This window comes from Dermacentor albipictus, chromosome 7 (genome assembly GCF_038994185.2).
Source record: "Dermacentor albipictus isolate Rhodes 1998 colony chromosome 7, USDA_Dalb.pri_finalv2, whole genome shotgun sequence".
Taxonomy (NCBI): Eukaryota; Metazoa; Arthropoda; class Arachnida; order Ixodida; family Ixodidae; genus Dermacentor; species Dermacentor albipictus.
Genome location: NC_091827.1, coordinates 28525593 through 28542547, shown reverse-complemented (window position 1 = coordinate 28542547; position 16955 = coordinate 28525593). Strand labels below are relative to the sequence as shown.

The following is a 16955-nucleotide window of genomic DNA, read 5'->3' as shown; positions in this document are numbered from 1 at the left end:
GCAAAGTAACGACGACGCTGTTATTAGAACAAGTCCACAAATCGCCAAGGTGGGTCCGCGTGCCATTCCACGTTACCCAGCCAATGCAGCCGCACGCAGTGATGTATTTTCGCTCCAGATCAGGACTTTGTGCATAGCCTGACTTCTAAACGACGTCAGCAAATTATCTGTCATTCCGCCAAGACAATGTGTGGATGACCCCACCTCTGCCCATAACATCCTGTAATTGTTTCCCCACCTTCCTGTTTGTTCACCAGCCAAACCTTGCGGCAGGGCTTCTCCAAGATTCAAAATAGGTCGAAGCAGTCTTGTAAGTATGAGTGGCCTCTGTTTTTCCAGACATTGACGTCGGCGCCATCTTTAACCCCCTAGCATGTTACCCGGCGTGGAATACAAGGAAGGCAGAAGAAAGATCACCGTTAGATCATGAATAATCAGAACATAATGTAATCTATGGCAACCCAAGAACTGAGTGTGAAAACCAGCTTGGAAAACGCCCAAAAGTGGCAAGTTTCTGAAAGGTGACGACATCGAGAGAACAGGATGAATCGTTTTCCAAATGTAAAACCACTCGTGATATCGTATTACCGCGAAGGAAGACAATACGGTGAATTAGACTACAGTGTCTTCAGAGGTGCAGCAATTATTTTGATAATACCCCACCCCCTCCCAATATTCACAAAATCGATTCACAAAATGCAAATGATATGTATTTCCGGAGATTCGGCAAGTGAAGGCATGATCACTTTTAGTCGGTTTACTTCCATGAAATTTCAACACAGCACTAAAACTTTTGCACTTGACATCCGCAAGGCATGTAAACCGCGTAACATAGTAAGGCCGGCTCCGCTTTCGTTCAACTTACTATAGGACATTTTTTTTTTACAAAATCGTTTGGACGTGTTTGCAAAAGGGAAAAAATAAAAATACTAGTAAAGCTGTGGTAGGAGATTGAGGTTTCACCCGATTCGTGGGATACGTATGGATACCTATAGCACCTAACATGTACGTTAGCTGCATTAAAGTACATTTATGTACAAATATGTTATCATAAGTGAAAGAAATGCCACTAAGACTAGTTTTTTTTAACCACAGACAACCGAACCTTGAAATCACGCGTTCCTCTCGAATGTATCGTGCGGCATTTCGTAAGTCGTTATAACGTTCGATGATCTATTCAGCTTATGAAAGATACGAAGAAATTTCTTAGCAGGTGGATTACTCACCTTGTACTTGTAGGAAACGGAAAGCACCGTTAGCCGGCCCAGTCTTCACAATGTGGTGAAGTGAAAAGCCAGGCCACGGCCGGACCGCAGCACGTACCATGCGCGTAGTCCAGTTCGGCCGTGACCAGGCAGGCCGACCGTTGCAGGAAAAGGGTGTTGCAGAGCGAGTGCTCTTTTATACGTTCTTTCGACCACGTGGTCCCCTAGAAAACAACGAGAGAGAGAGAGAGAGAGAGGGTTAGAAAAGAAGAAAGAGAGTTTGAGCGAGGGAGAGAGCGAGCGAGAGAACTGTTTCTTCTGCAGAGTTCAGCTGGCTCCCTCCCTCGCGTGGTACACCGTGCCGTCCCCCACGTCCCCCACCAAAACCTTTGCACTTGACATTCGCAAGGCATGTAAACCGCGTAACATAGTAAGGCCGGCTCCGCTTTCTTTCAACTTACTATAGGATATTTTTTTTTACAAAATTGTTTGGACGTGTTTGCAAAAGGGAAAAAATAAAGATACCAATAAAGCTGTGGTAGCAGATTGAGGTACCACCCGATTCGTGGGATACGTATGGATACCTATAGCACCTAACATGTACGTTAGGTGCATTAAAGTACATTTATGTACAAATATGTTATCATAAGTGAAAGAAATGCCACTAAGCCTAGTTTTTTTTAACCACAGACAACCGAACTTTGAAATCACGCGTTCCTCTCGAATGTATCGTGCGGCATTTCATAAGTCGTTATAACGTTCGATGATCTCTATTCAGCTTATGAAAGATACGAATAAATTTCGTAGAAGGTAGATTACTCACCTTATGCGCGTAGGAAACAGAAATAAACGTTAGCCGGCCCAGTCTTCACAATGTGGCGAAGAGCAAAGCCAGGCCACGGCCGGACTGAAGCACGCACCATGCACGTGGTCCAGTCCGGCCGTGACCAGGCAGGCCGACCGGTGCAGGAAAAGACTGCTGCACTGCGAGTGCCCTCCTTTTAAGCGTTTTTACGACCACGTGATCCCCCTGGAGTATGAGGAGAGAGAGAAAGATGGAGTGAGCGAGAGGTCGGTGAGGGAGAGAGAACTGTTTCTTCTGCAGAGCTCAGGTGGCTCCCTCTCGCGTGGTATGGCGTGCCCTTCCCGTGCCAAGTGTCACTGCCGACGCCAGCGCTCGTCTTTCCCCTACCGGCGCAAGGCGAACTTTCTCGATGAGTCACGCTTGTATGCACGTGGCCGCTTTTTTAGTCAATTCACGTGAAAAAGATCAACACTAGTTGAAGGAGGTATGCTTCTCGAGCCAACATTTCGACACCAGAACTTGTCTTAGGTCGAGGCAACAATGGCCGCTGATGCTCGATGGAGCATGCTGAACACGATGAACACTGCTGTGTACCGGAAGAACAATGTTATGCATAACTTGTCAGAGAAAAAATGCATAACCCAACATTTTGAACACTGCTGTGCACTGGAAGAACAATGTTATGCATAACTTATCAGAGAAAAAATAATGTGAGTGATCTGTTCGTTTTTGCGTACACGCGGTAAAGGAAATACACTTAACCAGACTGAGAATAATTACATCACAGCCTTCCGGCAGTGTAAGTGCGGAATGTAAATTCTACTGGCCGTACACAGGACAAATGGATACCGACATTCGCGCTTACTCCTGAGAGTGAAGGTAACCTCCTGCTGACTCAAAATTTATTTTGCACCATGAAATTACCGCAACTGTCCACGCTCGACTTCATTTAAGCCACAATTTTAATTATTTCATAATCTGAAAAAAAGAAAGAATGAACGAACCTTTGCTTACGAATGTGTAGCTGAAAATGGCTGTATACCGGAATATGTCGGGTGTACAAGCGAACACTTTCAAGATTTCTTCAAAGTTGGCCTTTGGCAGATAGCGCAATTCTAGTTAATCAGCGGTTCTACACGAAGAGGCGGACAGTACTTGCACAAAAAATAGAGATGGATAATTGCCTAATGAACTCTCTAATTAATTACCTTACGGCCCATATTGCAATTTACAAATTCTACCCGTGCAGTTCGCAAGGCGGATCTGCTTGGAACGAATTGTCAGGATGCCACCATTTTCGAAATATAGTTCCCGAACTTTGCGGAGAAATGTACTGGCGTTCCAGTTATATTCTTAACAAAACGTCGTTTCGTGCATTCAGGCACAAAAGTAACTGGAATGCCAATGCAGTACTCGGTACATGTGGGACAAGTATAGACATTGACTTATTCACGCCGAGTCAAATTTCCTTGTCTTCTCTAAAGTAATGAAGTTTTACGCGAGGTCGGAGAAATGTGTGCCGATATTCCTCGCTCTGCATCGCTGTGCCTAATCTCGGTGCCCGTAGCTGTCGCTTCATAGCAAAGATAACTGTTCCCTGAGTTATTGATACTCCGTGACCTTGTACTGAAACTTCTGACAGCGTCGAGATAATGGACGAGGAGCGTGAAAGGGTGGAGCGGGGAGGGGCAGATATGGGATTTGTCGAAAGCTGGCACTTTCGCCCAGCGTGGGGAATGACGCAGAGCCAATCAGTTATTGATGGATCCCGATTTCTCGTATTATTCCGAGAAACAGCGAATGGAGGGTTTGACCGTTGTGACTCACAGATCACTCCGTGAAGCGTCCATTCAGTCGTAGCTCTTTTCCTACTCTCTCTCCCACCTTCCCTTCCCCCCCGATGCTGAGCCGTGCTCCCAGTTAGGGCTGCAAGAATGCGCATCTTTTCTCAGCCAAACCCTCTCCCTCCCCTCCCACTCCCCAATTATTGAGCGTGTCACGAACGGCAGTCAAAGGCCAAGACGGCCTCTCTGGTTTGTTTATCCACGGCCGGGCTCTAGGGGAGCTTGCTAGCTGATCGAGCCTCGCCGTGGTTTATCGTCTTAGCTGACGCGGACCATTGCTTTCTCAGAACGGCGTGGAGTTCGCAAGTTAAGCGCTCCTCACTTCGACGTTAACGAGCCGATGTGCTTTGGAAATGACACCTGTAGTCTAGAGGCTTGATAAATTGAAGCTTTCTTTGCCTCTTCGTTCGACTTTTGAACTGGCTGCTTTCGCTGACTTGCACGCCGCCATCCGGCAGGTCAGAGCGTCCTTATACAAGCCAGGAGCGTGGCCAGGCACGTTCCCTGGATATTCTTTCGGGAGGGGGGGGGGGGCGGGGCAAACTAAGGTAACTTTTCTATGCAAATGACGAGGAGGGGGGAGCACCATTACGGCCTCTGGCAATGCCATTGGCGCAAAGCTAACCCGGCAGGCACCTAATTGTTTATTTGGCGGTCGACTGTTTCCGTAGTGTAGCCTTGACCCCGCGATGTGCTTAACTTATTGCGGCTCTGCTTCTGTGCGCCCTCCCTAAGTTGCACGCTTGAAATATTTGCATGGCGTTTATTTTCAGGGAATAGCAGCAACGTGCTACACCGTACCTTGAACTTAAGCTCTTGAGGAACTTAAGCGCTTCATGGTTTCGGAAAGGGAAAGTACGCTTAATACTGCAGCCCATATGGGAGCATGGCTTCCTTGCCTTTTCACGTTACATCCCCCCCTCGATTATATGGGAACTGCCTCTTCTCCCTCTTCGTCTCTCTACAGTTCAAAGTGCGTCCCCTCTGGGTTCGCTCCTTAGTAGAAAGTTAAGCGTTGTAGTTTCTGCATTGCTTCTGAGGGGAGTCACGGATAATTACAGCTGTTAAGCGGCTCATGTGGCGATGGCCAGGGAGCTCCAGAGGGCATTGTGCACATTCGACGCGGTGGGGTGAAAACGAGTTTCACCAGTCGCCTTTTCTGCTTGGCGACTGCTATCTATCTCCCCCCCCCCCACCGCCCCTCCCTCCGAGGCTCTGTGCGAGACGACAGACATCGCCTCTTACTATTCTCTTTTGCGGACATGTTGACTTTCTCCCTGCTCTCGCTGAACCCAAGGGCTTCATGGAGGCCAGTGGTGTCTAAATCGACCGCTGGGCAGATATATTCACATTCTAACAAAACATGCTCCATCGTTTCCCTAGCTTTATCTCAGCAAGCACATGTTTCTTCTTCCTATTTATGTGTCGCTTTATAGGTGCCTACTCTAATCGTGATCTCGCTTCGAAAAGTAACGAGCTTCCCTTTGAGTTATCAAAAATTGATTTTTTCCTGATTTCGTTTTTTTTCCTCCTAAGTAGTTCTTCTACTTCTTTGTAATTGGGGAGAGGGAAAGTACGCTGATCCCCTCTCTGACTTTCAGCTTGACGTTCTTTGTCAACTGGCATGCACCGACCACGTTCCCTGTATGAAACGGGTGCGCGCGACCTACTTGCCAATTTGTGCAGTTCGGAGAAATCTATGGCACGGCCTCTGGCTAGCGCGAGAAGGGCTTCTCTATTGTCCGCGTCTGACTTCCTCTCCACACACAGGCGACAGAAGGGAAGCTTCGCCGAATGTCCGGTGGCCTACAGTGGACGAGAGATCCTCACGCTTTCTCTGGAATGCGGAGTCTCCGCTTGACTAATCGACTCGCCCAAGCTCACTATCGTCGCTCCACGCTTGCACGAGCTTTCGAAATAAATAAAACAATAGAACACCTCATACTAAAAACTGATGGTATCAATCCCGATGTCGATGCGGCCACAGTAACGCTTCCTGAGGCCCTAGGGTTCAGAGATAATAGTCATGCAAATAAATATGCTTTGGAAATTAGCGAAAGGCGATTGGAGGATTGGTGGTTCAAAAGCAGAGAGGTGACGTAAGGTTAAAAGGGTAGAAAGACGTATTTAAAGAAAATCGAGAATTTTATTAATACACAGCGCAGGTAAATCATAATGAAAGGGAAAATAAAAAGCTGAGCAGGTTGGCAACTGCCATCACCCTGTTTCAAAGGGGACGCTCCTACCTTCCATTCATCCCATCCATCGACTTGGCGTGGGGGAGGGCACGCCATACCACGCGAGAGAGGGACCCACCTGATCTCCCCAGAAGAAACAGTTCTCTTACTCACTCTCTCTCTCCCACAACACAACTATCTCTCTCTCTCTCCTTCTCCCGCCCTCTCTCTCGCTCAATCTATCTCTCCTTCTCTCTCTTGCTCTCTCTCCTTCTTCCGCCCTCTCTCTCGCTCAATCTTTCTCTCCTTCTCTCTCTCCCCCCTCCCTCATTCTCTCGCCCTCTCTATCGCTCAATCTTTCTCTCCTTCTCTCTCTCTCTCTCTTTCTCTCTCTCTCTCCTTCTCCCGCCCTCTCTCTCGCTCAATCTATCTCTCCTTCTCTCTCCCCCCTCTCTCTTCCTCTCTCTCCTTCTTCCGCCCTCTCTCTCGCTCAATCTTTCTCTCCTTCTCTCTCTCCCCCTCTCTCATTCTCTCGCCCTCCTTATCGCTCGATCTTTCTCTCCTTCTCTCTCTCTCTCTCTTTCCTTGTTCTCTAGGGGACCACGTGGTCGAAAAAAAAGCATAAAACGAGACCACTCGCAGTGTGGCACCCTTTTTCTGCACCGGTCGGCCTGCCCGGTCACGGCCGGACTGGACTACGTGCATAGTGCGTGCTCCAGTCCGGCCGTGGCCTGGCTTTGCACTTCGCCACATTGTGAAGACTGGGCCGGCTAACGCACTTTTCTGTTTCCTACGCGCACAAGGTGAGTGACCCACTTGCTACAAAATTTATTCTTGTCGTTTATAACCTGAATAGATCATTGAACGTTATGGCATCTTCCGCAAACGCGAGTGCAGGCGGTTTGAGGCACGGCGTCTTATGAAATGCCGTACGAGACAATCGGGGGAGAGCAAACGCGTGATTTCAAATTTGTGCTTCTTCTGGTTATAGGTCGCTAGTGTTAGTGGCATTTCTCCCACTGAGGTTCACATATTTGTGGAGTAATGTGCTTTACTGCATTTTTGCACATTTTAGGTGTTGTGAGTACGCCTGAGTATCCCACGAACCGGGTGACTCCTCGATCTGCTGCCGCAGCTTCTTTTTTGTTTTTCATTTTTGCAAACACGTCCAAACAATGTTGTTTAAAAAATGTCCCATAGTACAGGCGTTTAAATAATTTTAAAGAAAGCGGATCGAGCGTTACTATTTTACGTGGCCTACATGCGGTCAGGATGCCACGTACGAAGGTTTTCGTGCTGCGTGAAAGTTTTACGGAACTAAGCAAAGTAAAAGGGATCATCGCTTAACTTGCCGACTCTCCGGAAAGTCGATGGTCTCGTTTGCATTTTCTGAGTCGATTTATTGAACCTTGGGAAGTGGGCTCGGCTGGTTATCCAATGCTGTACCTCTGAAGTCGCTGTAGTGGAATGCACCGTATTGTCTACTTGCGCGGAAATACAACGTCACGTGTAGTTTTACACTTGCTAAACGATCTATCGTGTTCTCTCGATGACGTCACCTTTCAGAAACATGCCACTTATGCGCGTTTGTTAGGCGAGACTTCGCCCTCAATGTTTAGGTTGTCATAGGTTATATTTTCTTCTGATTATTCGTGATCTCATGGTCATCTTTCTCCGGGCTTCCCTGTATTGCGGCGCCGGGCAACATGCTAGGGGTTTAAAGACGGCACCGGGAGGGAGCCAGCTGAACTCTGCAGAAGAAACAGTTCTCTCGCTCGCTCTCTCCCTCGCTCAAACTCTCTTTCTTCTTTTCTAACCCTCTCTCTCTCTCTCTCTCTCTCGTTGTTTTCTAGGGGACCACGTGGTCGAAAGAAAGCATAAAAGGAGAGCACTCGCAGCGCACCAGCCTTTTCCTGCAACGGTCGGCCTGCCCGGTCACGGCCGGACTGGACTACGCGTATGGTACGTGGTCCGGTCCGGCCGCGGCCTGGCTTTTCACTTCACGACATTGTGAAGACTGGGCCGGCTAACGGTGTTTTCCGCTTCCTACACGCACAAGGTGAGCAATCCACCTTCTACGAAATTTATTCGTATCTTTCATAAGCTGAATAGATCATCTAACGTTATAACGACTTAAGAAATGCCGCACGATACATTAGAGATCAACGCGTGATTTCAAGGTTCGGCTGTCTGTGGTTAAAGGAAACTAGTCTTAGTGGCATTTCTTTCACTTATGATAACATATTTGTAGATAAATGTACTTTAATGCACCTTACGTACATGTTAGGTACTATAGGCATCCATACGTATCCCACGAATCGGGTGAAACCTCAATCTGCTACCACAGCTTCATTAGTATCTTTATTTTTTCCCTTTTGCAAACACGTCCAAACAATTCCCTTTTGCAACACGTCCAAACAAGAAAGATATCCTATAGTAAGTTGAAAGAAAGCGGAGCCGGCCTTACTATGTTACGCGGTTTACATGCCTTGCGGATGTCAAGTGCAAAACTTTTGGTGGGGGACGTGGGGGACGGCACGGTATACCACGCTAGGGAGGGAGCCAGCTGAACTCTGCAGAAGAAGCAGTTCTCTCGCTCGCTCTCCCTCGCTCAAACTCTCTTTCTTCCTTTCTAACTCTCTCTCTCTTTTTCCCTCTCTCTCTAGATCTTTTCTAGGGGACCACGTGGTCGAAAGAACGCATAAAAGGAGATCACTCGCAGCGCACCAGCCTTTTCCTGCAACGGTCGGCCTGCCCGGTCACGGCCGGACTGGACTACGCGCATGGTACGTGCTCCAGTCCGGCCGAGGCCTGGCTTTTCACTTCACCACATTGTGAAGTCTGGGCCGGCTAACGATGATTTCCGTTTCCTACGCGCACAAGGTGAGTAACCCACTTGCTACGAAATTTATTCGTAGCTTTAGATCATTGAACGTTATGACATCTTCCGCAAACGCGGGTATGCGGTTTGAGACCCGGCATCTTATGAAATGCCGCAGGAGGCAGTCGAGAGCGAACGCGTGGTTTCAAGGTTCGGTTGCCTGTGGTGAAAGAAAACTAGTCTTAGTAGCATTTCTTTCACTTATGATAACATATTTGTAGATAAATGTACTTTAATGCACCTAACGTACATGTTAGGTACTACAGGTATCCATACGTATCCCACGAATCGGGTGGTACCTCAATTTGCCGCCACAGCCTTATTAGTATTTTTATTTTTTCCCTTTTGCAAACACGTCGAAACAATTTTGTAAAAAAGAAATATCCTATCGTAAGTTGAAAGAAAGCGGAGCCGGCCTTACTATGCTACGCGGTTTACATGCCTTGCGGATGTCAAGTGCAAAATTTTGGTAGGGGACGGCACGGTAGACCACACGAGGGAGGGAGGCAGCTGAACTCGCAGAAGAAACAGTTCTCTCGCTCGCTCTCTCCCTCGCACAAACTCTCTTTCTTCTTTTTCTAACTCACTCTCTTTTTCTCTCTCTCTCGTTGTTTTCTAGGGGACCACATTGTCGAAAGAACGCATAAAAGAAGAGCACTCGTAGTGCACCACCCTTTTCCTGCACCGGTCGGCCTGCCCGGTCACGGCCGGACTGGACTACGCGCATGGTACGGGCTACAGTCCGGCCGTGGCCGGGCTTTGAACTTCACCACATTGTGAAGACTGGGCCGGCTAACGTTGTTTTCCGTTTCCTACGCGCAGAAGGTGAGTAACCCACTGGCTACGAAATTTAATCGTAGCTTTAGATCATTGAACGTTATGACATCTTCCGCAAACGCGAGTATGCGGTTTAAGACACGGCATCTTATGAAATGTCGCACGAGACAATCGCGAGCGAAGGCGTGATTTCAAATTTGGGTTTTCTGTGGTTAAAGGTCGCTGGTGTTAGTGGCATTTCTTCCAGTGAGGCTAACGTATTTGTGTAGTAATGTGCTTTACTGCATTTTTGCGCATGTTTGGTGTTATGGGTATCCATAGGTATCCCACGAATGTTGTGACACCCAAATCTGCTGCTGCACCTTTCTTCTTTTATCGCTTTCATTTTTGCAAACAAGTTCACACAATTTTGTTTAAAAATTGTCGCATAGTAGGCGTTTAAATAATTTTAAAGAAAGCGGATCGAGCCTTACTAATTTAAGTGTCCTACATGCGTTCAGGAAGTCACCTGCGAAGGTTTTCGTGCTGCGTGGAAATTTTACGGAACTAAGCAAAGTAAAAGGGATCATGTAAGCCATGCTCCCTTTTACTTTGCTTACTTCCGTAAAATTGATCTTGCCGACTCTCCGGCAAGTTGTACCGTTGGTATTTTCTTTATTGAAATTTTCTTTTCTTTATTTATTGAACCTTGGGAAGCGGGCTGGGCGGGTTGCTGTACTTTGCTCGTAATTGTACATTGTAATCATTCCTGTACCTCTGAAGTCGCTGTAGGGGAATGCACCGTATTGTCTACCTGCGCGGAAATACAATGTAACGAGTAGTTTTACACTTGGTAAACGGTCCATCGTGTTCTCTCGATGCCGTCACCTTTCAGAAACATGCCACTTAAGCGCGTTTGTTAGGCTGGACTTCGCACTCAATTCTTAGGTTGTCACCGGTTATAATTTCTTCTGATTATTCGTGATGTCATGGTCATCTTTCTCCTATCTTATATCTCTCTGCCGGCGCCTGGTAACATGCTAGGGGATTAATCATGGCGCCGACGTCAGTCTCAATAAACCAAGCATAAACGAAAGGCTACCAAGCATAGTTCGAAAGGCTACCCATACTTACAAGAGTGCATCGAGATATTTTCGAACTTGAAGAAGCGGCGACGCAATCTTTGGATGGTGAATACATAGAAAGGTGGGGTAACAACTCCAGGATGTTATCGCCAGAGCTGGGGTATACATTGTCTTGACTGGACGTAATAAAAAAATTTGCTAACATCGCTTAGAAGTAAGGCCTGGGGCACAGTCGTGACCTGTGCGATACTAAATCACCGCGTGCGATTGCGTTGCCTGGGTAACGTGGGATGGTAAGCGCACCTGCCTTGGCGATTCGTCGACTTGTTCTAACAGCTTCGTCGTTACTTCGCAGCATCTGAGCAACGGACATACCCGTATGCTCTCCCCCTGGGGTGCACATGGACACGGTAATCATCGGGACCTTCTTTCATCGGCGCCCCCATCCAAGCGAAGGCAGCTAGACCTCTCTCAAGGTAACTCGCTTCTTCCTCTCCTGCTCCCGTGATCTCATGCTCTTTCGATATGAAGCGCTGCTAGCGCTACCAAAATGTTAAACAAGTGCGTGAAAAGCAAATAGCTTCTAGTTTTGTGTCATACTATTCATTTGTTATCACTTTGTCATACTTGTATTTGTTTTTACGACCTGGTTCGCGGTATTCCGTGCACTAAAGATCATTATCATTACTTATGCGTATCTTCACTGGCTCCTGACAGGCCGCCAATGGAATATGAACCTGGCAACGTTTAACGCTAGAACGTTATCTAGTGAAGCGAGTCTAGCAGTGCTATTGGAGGAATTAGAGGGCAGTAAATGGGATATAATAGGGCTCAGTGAAGTTTGGAGGCCAAAAGAAGCATATACAGTGCTAAAAAGCGGGCACGTCCTGTGCTACCGGGGCTTAGCGGAGAGAAGAGAACTAGGCGTCGGATTCCTGATTAATAAGAATATAGTTGGTAACATACAGTAATTCTATAGCGTGAACGAGAGGGTGGCAGGTCTTGTTGGGAAACTTAATAAGAGGTACAAAATGAAGATTGTACAAGTCTACGCCCCTACATCCAGTCATGATGACCAGGAAGTCGAAAGCTTCTATGAAGACGTGGAATCGGCGATGGGTAGAGTGAAAACTAAATACACTATACTAATGGGCGACTTTAATGCCAAGGTAGGCAAGAAGCAGGCTGGAGACAAGGCAGTGGGGGAATATGGCATAGGCGCTAGGAATAGCAGGGGAGAGTTATTAGTAGAGTTTGCGGAACAGAATAATATGAGGATAATGAATACCTTCTTCCGCAAGCGGGATAGCCGAAAGTGGACGTGGAGGAGCCCGTATGGCGAGACTAGAAATGAAATAGACTTTATACTCTGCGCTAACCCTGGCATCATACAAGATGTGGACGTGCTCGGCAAAGTGCGCTGCAGTGACCACAGGATGGTAAGAACTCGAATTAGCCTAGACCTGAGGAGGGAACGGAAGAATCTAGTACATAAGAAGCCGATTGATGAGTTAGTGGTAAGAGGGAAAATAGATGAATTCCAGATCAAGCTACAGAACAGGTATTCAGCTTTAACTCAGGAAGAGGACCTTAGTGTTGAAACAATGAACGACAATGTTGTGGGCATCATTAAGGAGTGCAGTGGAAGTCGGTGGTAACTCGATTAGGCAGGATACCAGCAAACTATCGCAGGAGACGAAACATCTGATCAAGAAACGCCGTTGTATGAAAGCCTCTAACCCTACAGCTAGAATAGAACTGGCAGAACTTTCGAAGCTAATCAACAAGCGTAACACAGCTGACATAAGGAAGTATAATATGGATAGAATTGAACATGCTCTCAGGAACGGAGGAAGCCTAAAAACAGTGAAGAAGAAACTAGGAATCGGCAAGAATCAGATGTATGCGTTAAGAGACAAAGCCGGCAATATCATTACTAATATGGATGAGATAGTTGAAGTGGCTGAGGAGTTAGTTCTATAGAGATTTTTACAGTACCAGTGGCACCCACGACGATAATGGAAGGGAAAATAGTCTAGAGGAAGTCGAAATCCCAACGGTAACGCCGGAAGAAGTAAAGAAAGCCTTGGGAGATATGCAAAGGGGGAAGGCAGCTGGGGAGGATCAGGTAACAGCAGATTTGTTGAAGGATGATGGACAGATTGTTCTAGAGAAACTGGCCACCCTGTATACGCAATGCCTCATAACCTCGAGCGTACCCGAGTCTTGAAAGAACGCTAGCATAATCCTAATCCATAAGAAAGGGGACGCCAAAGACTTGAAAAATTATAGACCGATCAGCTTACTGTCCGTTGCCTACAAACTATTTACTAAAGTAATCGCAAATAGAATCAGGAACACCTTAAACTTCTGTCAAGCAAAGGACCAGGCAGGATTCCGTAAAGGCTACTCAACAATAGATCATATTCACACTATCAATCAGGTGATAGAGAAATGTGCGGAATATAACCAACTCTTATATATAGCTTTCATTGATTAGGAGAAAGCGTTTGATTCTGTCGAAACCTCAGCAGTCATGGCGGCATTACGGAATCAGGGTGTAGATGAGCCATATGTAAAAATACTGGAAGATATCTATAGCGACTCCACAGCCACCGTAGTCCTCCACAAAGAAAGCTACAAAATCCCTATAAAGGCGTCAGACAGGGAGATACGATATCTCCAATGCTATTCACAGCATGTTTACAGGAGGTATTCAGAGGCCTGGAGTGGGAAGAATTGGGGATAAAAGTTGATGGAGAATACCTTAGCAACTTGCGATTCGCCGATGATATTGCCTTGCTTAGTAACTCAGGAGATAAATTGCAATGCATGCTCACTGACCTGGAGAGGCAAAGCAGAAGGGTGGATCTGAAAATTAATCTGCAGAAAACTAAAGCATTGTTTAACAGTCTCAGAAGAGAACAGAAGTTTACGATAGGTAGCGAAGCACTGGAAGTGGTAAGGGAATACATCTACTTAGGGCAGGTAGTGACCACGGATCCGGATCATGAGACTGAAATAACCAGAAGAATAAGATTGGGCTGGGGTGCGTTTGGCAGGCATTCTCAAATCATGAACAGCAGGTTGCCACTATCCCTTAAAAGGAAAGTGTATAACACCTGTGTGTTACCAGTACTCACATATGAGGCAGAAACCTGGAGGCTTACGAAAAGGGTTCTGCTGAAATTGAGGACGACGCAACGAGCTATGGGAAGAAGAATGATGGGTGTAACGTTAAGGGATAAGAAAAGAGCAGATTGGGTGAGGCAACAAACGCGGGTAAACGACATCTTAGTTGAAATCAAGAAAAAGAAATGGGAATGGGCCGGACATGTAATGAGGAGGGAAGATAAGCGATGGTCATTAAGGGTTTCGGACTGGATCCCAAGGGAAGGGTAGCGTAGCAAGGGGCGGCAGAAAGTTAGGTGGGCGGATGAGATTAAGAAGTTTGCAGGGACGGTGTGGCCACAATTAGTACATGACCGGGGTTGTTGGAGAAATATGGGGGAGGCCTTTGCCTTGCAGTGGGCGTAACCAGGCTGATGATGATGATGATGCGTATCTTTGCGTGATTGGTTTATGAAACATTGAAACCTTTCGGGCGCGCTGATGGTCGTACGGCTGCAATGGGAAGCGGCGTAGCCTTCGTCCCGACTATACATACAGTGTGAATCAAGCATACTACTAGTCCTTCATTGATGGCGAGCAAATAGACTGAAAAGGAAAAATGACCGCTCGTTCCAGTCCGTGAAGGTGGTCGAACAGCGAAGCTGGGTTAGTTACACCGAGTGTTACACCACGAAAGTCAAACTTCGCAAGCATTCTGTGTTGTAGATATTCTGTTTCCTCATTCTTTCACCTCATTTTCGTTTTGGCGGTACAAAGCTTCATTCTCGGGAATACGCACTACACGTGATTACCAGGACAACGAAAGAAACATTAAATGCGTTATCAGAAACGACTGCGACGTGACACTCGTGGGGCTACAAGAAGTGTTGCGTAGCTGCTCGTTGTAGTTCGAGACAAACGGTCTCTCCCCCTCTGATGCCTCATTTGTACACTCTTTGTGCAGCACCGAGATTGCCCAATGGGGGAAACCTGGCTCGCCGACTCTACCCCGCCTGAGGCTGCCTTCGATGGTCTGCGGTGGTCTTTGTGCAAGTGCTTCTGGCCTACGCTCTCGACTACCTACAATGAACGAAGCGTCTTTTTTTTTTTTTTTTGAGGTCTGCGAAGCGATAACTTCGAGCTAGTGTGGACTTCATATTTCTCCAGGGGGACGAAGATTGCAAGCGACTTTACATTTCAAGAATAAATACGCGACTGTTCTAACGATTTCTGTGAACTGTTTTATGTATAAGGGCACCACTTTGTTTCCCGAAAATACACTCGTTTCCTTGATTACATGTCGCATGTAATCAATACACATGTATCACAATACATGTCAAGGTCAGGGCGGAGCTAACAAAACATTAGTTTGACCTCGTCAGATTGACCGTTTGTTTCAATTATCTGCCGAGTCACGTCATATAAAAAGCGACTTTAGATAGACGGGAATGAAGAGCACTAATCTGGCAGGTGTATTTTGGACAAAGTCCACGTTGCGCCGTCACTTTTCTGTAGTACCGGTGAGTATTGGACGCAAAAGCCATATCGTCATTTTTTTTACTAATAACCACTGCACGAGGAGCGTGAAATAAAGCCGGGTTGATTGACACATTAGATTTCTGAAGTGCCATTATAACTCGTCGTGCTCGTCAATGACCAGCAGGGCAAAAGTTGTTGCGCAAATCGTAGAAAACTCCAGGTGAGGGTACGGCTTGTCGGCAATGTACACGCGCATGCGCAAGATATGCACAAAAGAAACAAAAAACGAATTAATACGATGGGATAAAAGGAAAGACAGCGGTCACTCCGTCTTGCTCATTGTGAAAGTTGCTTGTTCGAAGATGTGACAAGACGCGGCAGAGTTGTTTTCGAGTGCGTAATCCCGGTTATGCCTTCACTACAAACACAGGGGTTTTACCTGGTATCGCACTTGAGAGAGACAGACTCCTTATTAGAAAAACAAATTTTTGCCGGCGCGTATTCAACCGCGAGCACGCTACTCTGTATAGAGATATGCTCTGCATAGATAATCTGCATATAGCGAAAAAAAAAGAAACTACAAATAAAATCAAATGCGCAAGTGGACCCGATACTAACATTTATAGGCGACATGGCCGGGAAATTTAGGCTTTTGTATATGAACTGTTTCATTTTTAAGGCTTTCTTATTAGGTCAGTTTCTGACAGGTATTTGAACAACAAATCCAAAACCAGCCTTTGTTTTGAAGGGCCGGGCATTGGACCTAAGAGGCTGGGTAATGTTAACGGATCATGACAAATCATGTCCATTTGTTGTCGAGGTGCTTATGGTACGAAGACGCAGAATTATATGTTTCATGGTCACAGTGAGCGCTGTTTGATTGGTGAATGTTTCCACTAGATCTGTCTTTTTTTTAATGACAACAAACGAAAGTGACGTAGCCATCCTACAGTGATGACGCCTACTCGCTTTCGTGTTGACTGGCCCCGTACAGTTATCTGCACTTAACCCGTCGATAGTCGTCGTGTTCCTTCGATAGTCGCATATAGGAGAAGAAATGGGGTTAAGCGAGAAGCCTGATTTCTTATTAGTCATATCACAAGAAGCCAACAAATACTGACACCAAGGACAACACAGGGGAAATTACTTGTGCTTAATAAATGAAATAAAGAAACGATGAATTAATGGAAATGAAAGTGGATGGAAAAACAACTTGCCGCAGGTCGGGAACGATCCCACAACTTTGGCATGCGAATTTTCCAATAAAACTGCAAGAAACAGCCATCTTTACTCTTTGAAAACCACTAATAAAATATAAAAACAGGCTAACAGAAACTGACTTCTATCAATAGACTAGCATTCGAACTAATTAATTTCACTTAACATTTGCTCTACACACTCAATTCGCTTGGTTGCTGCATAATGTTGCTTAGCTCGAGGTCATGTGTTCGACTCCTGACCACTTGGGCGCCTTCCCAGATATTCAACTCAAAATAAGAGGAAAAATACTAGTGTAACGTGCTCGGGGTTATGCAGTCAAAAGCACCACATCGCGTAAAATGAATACGGATGCCTCCACTATACGGCGTCCCTCGTGGTCGTTAAAACCGGC

General features: G+C 46.4%; 1 long non-coding RNA gene across 1 annotated transcript; it reads left to right on the top strand.

Moving 5' to 3' along the window:
• Positions 1–8712: 8712 nt before the first annotated feature.
• Positions 8713–15022, top strand: LOC135917475 (uncharacterized). Its single transcript, XR_010569289.1, has 4 exons — positions 8713–8914; positions 9532–9737; positions 11109–11229; positions 14829–15022. It is a non-coding gene; the product is annotated as an uncharacterized lncRNA (long non-coding RNA).
• Positions 15023–16955: the final 1933 nt, after the last annotated feature.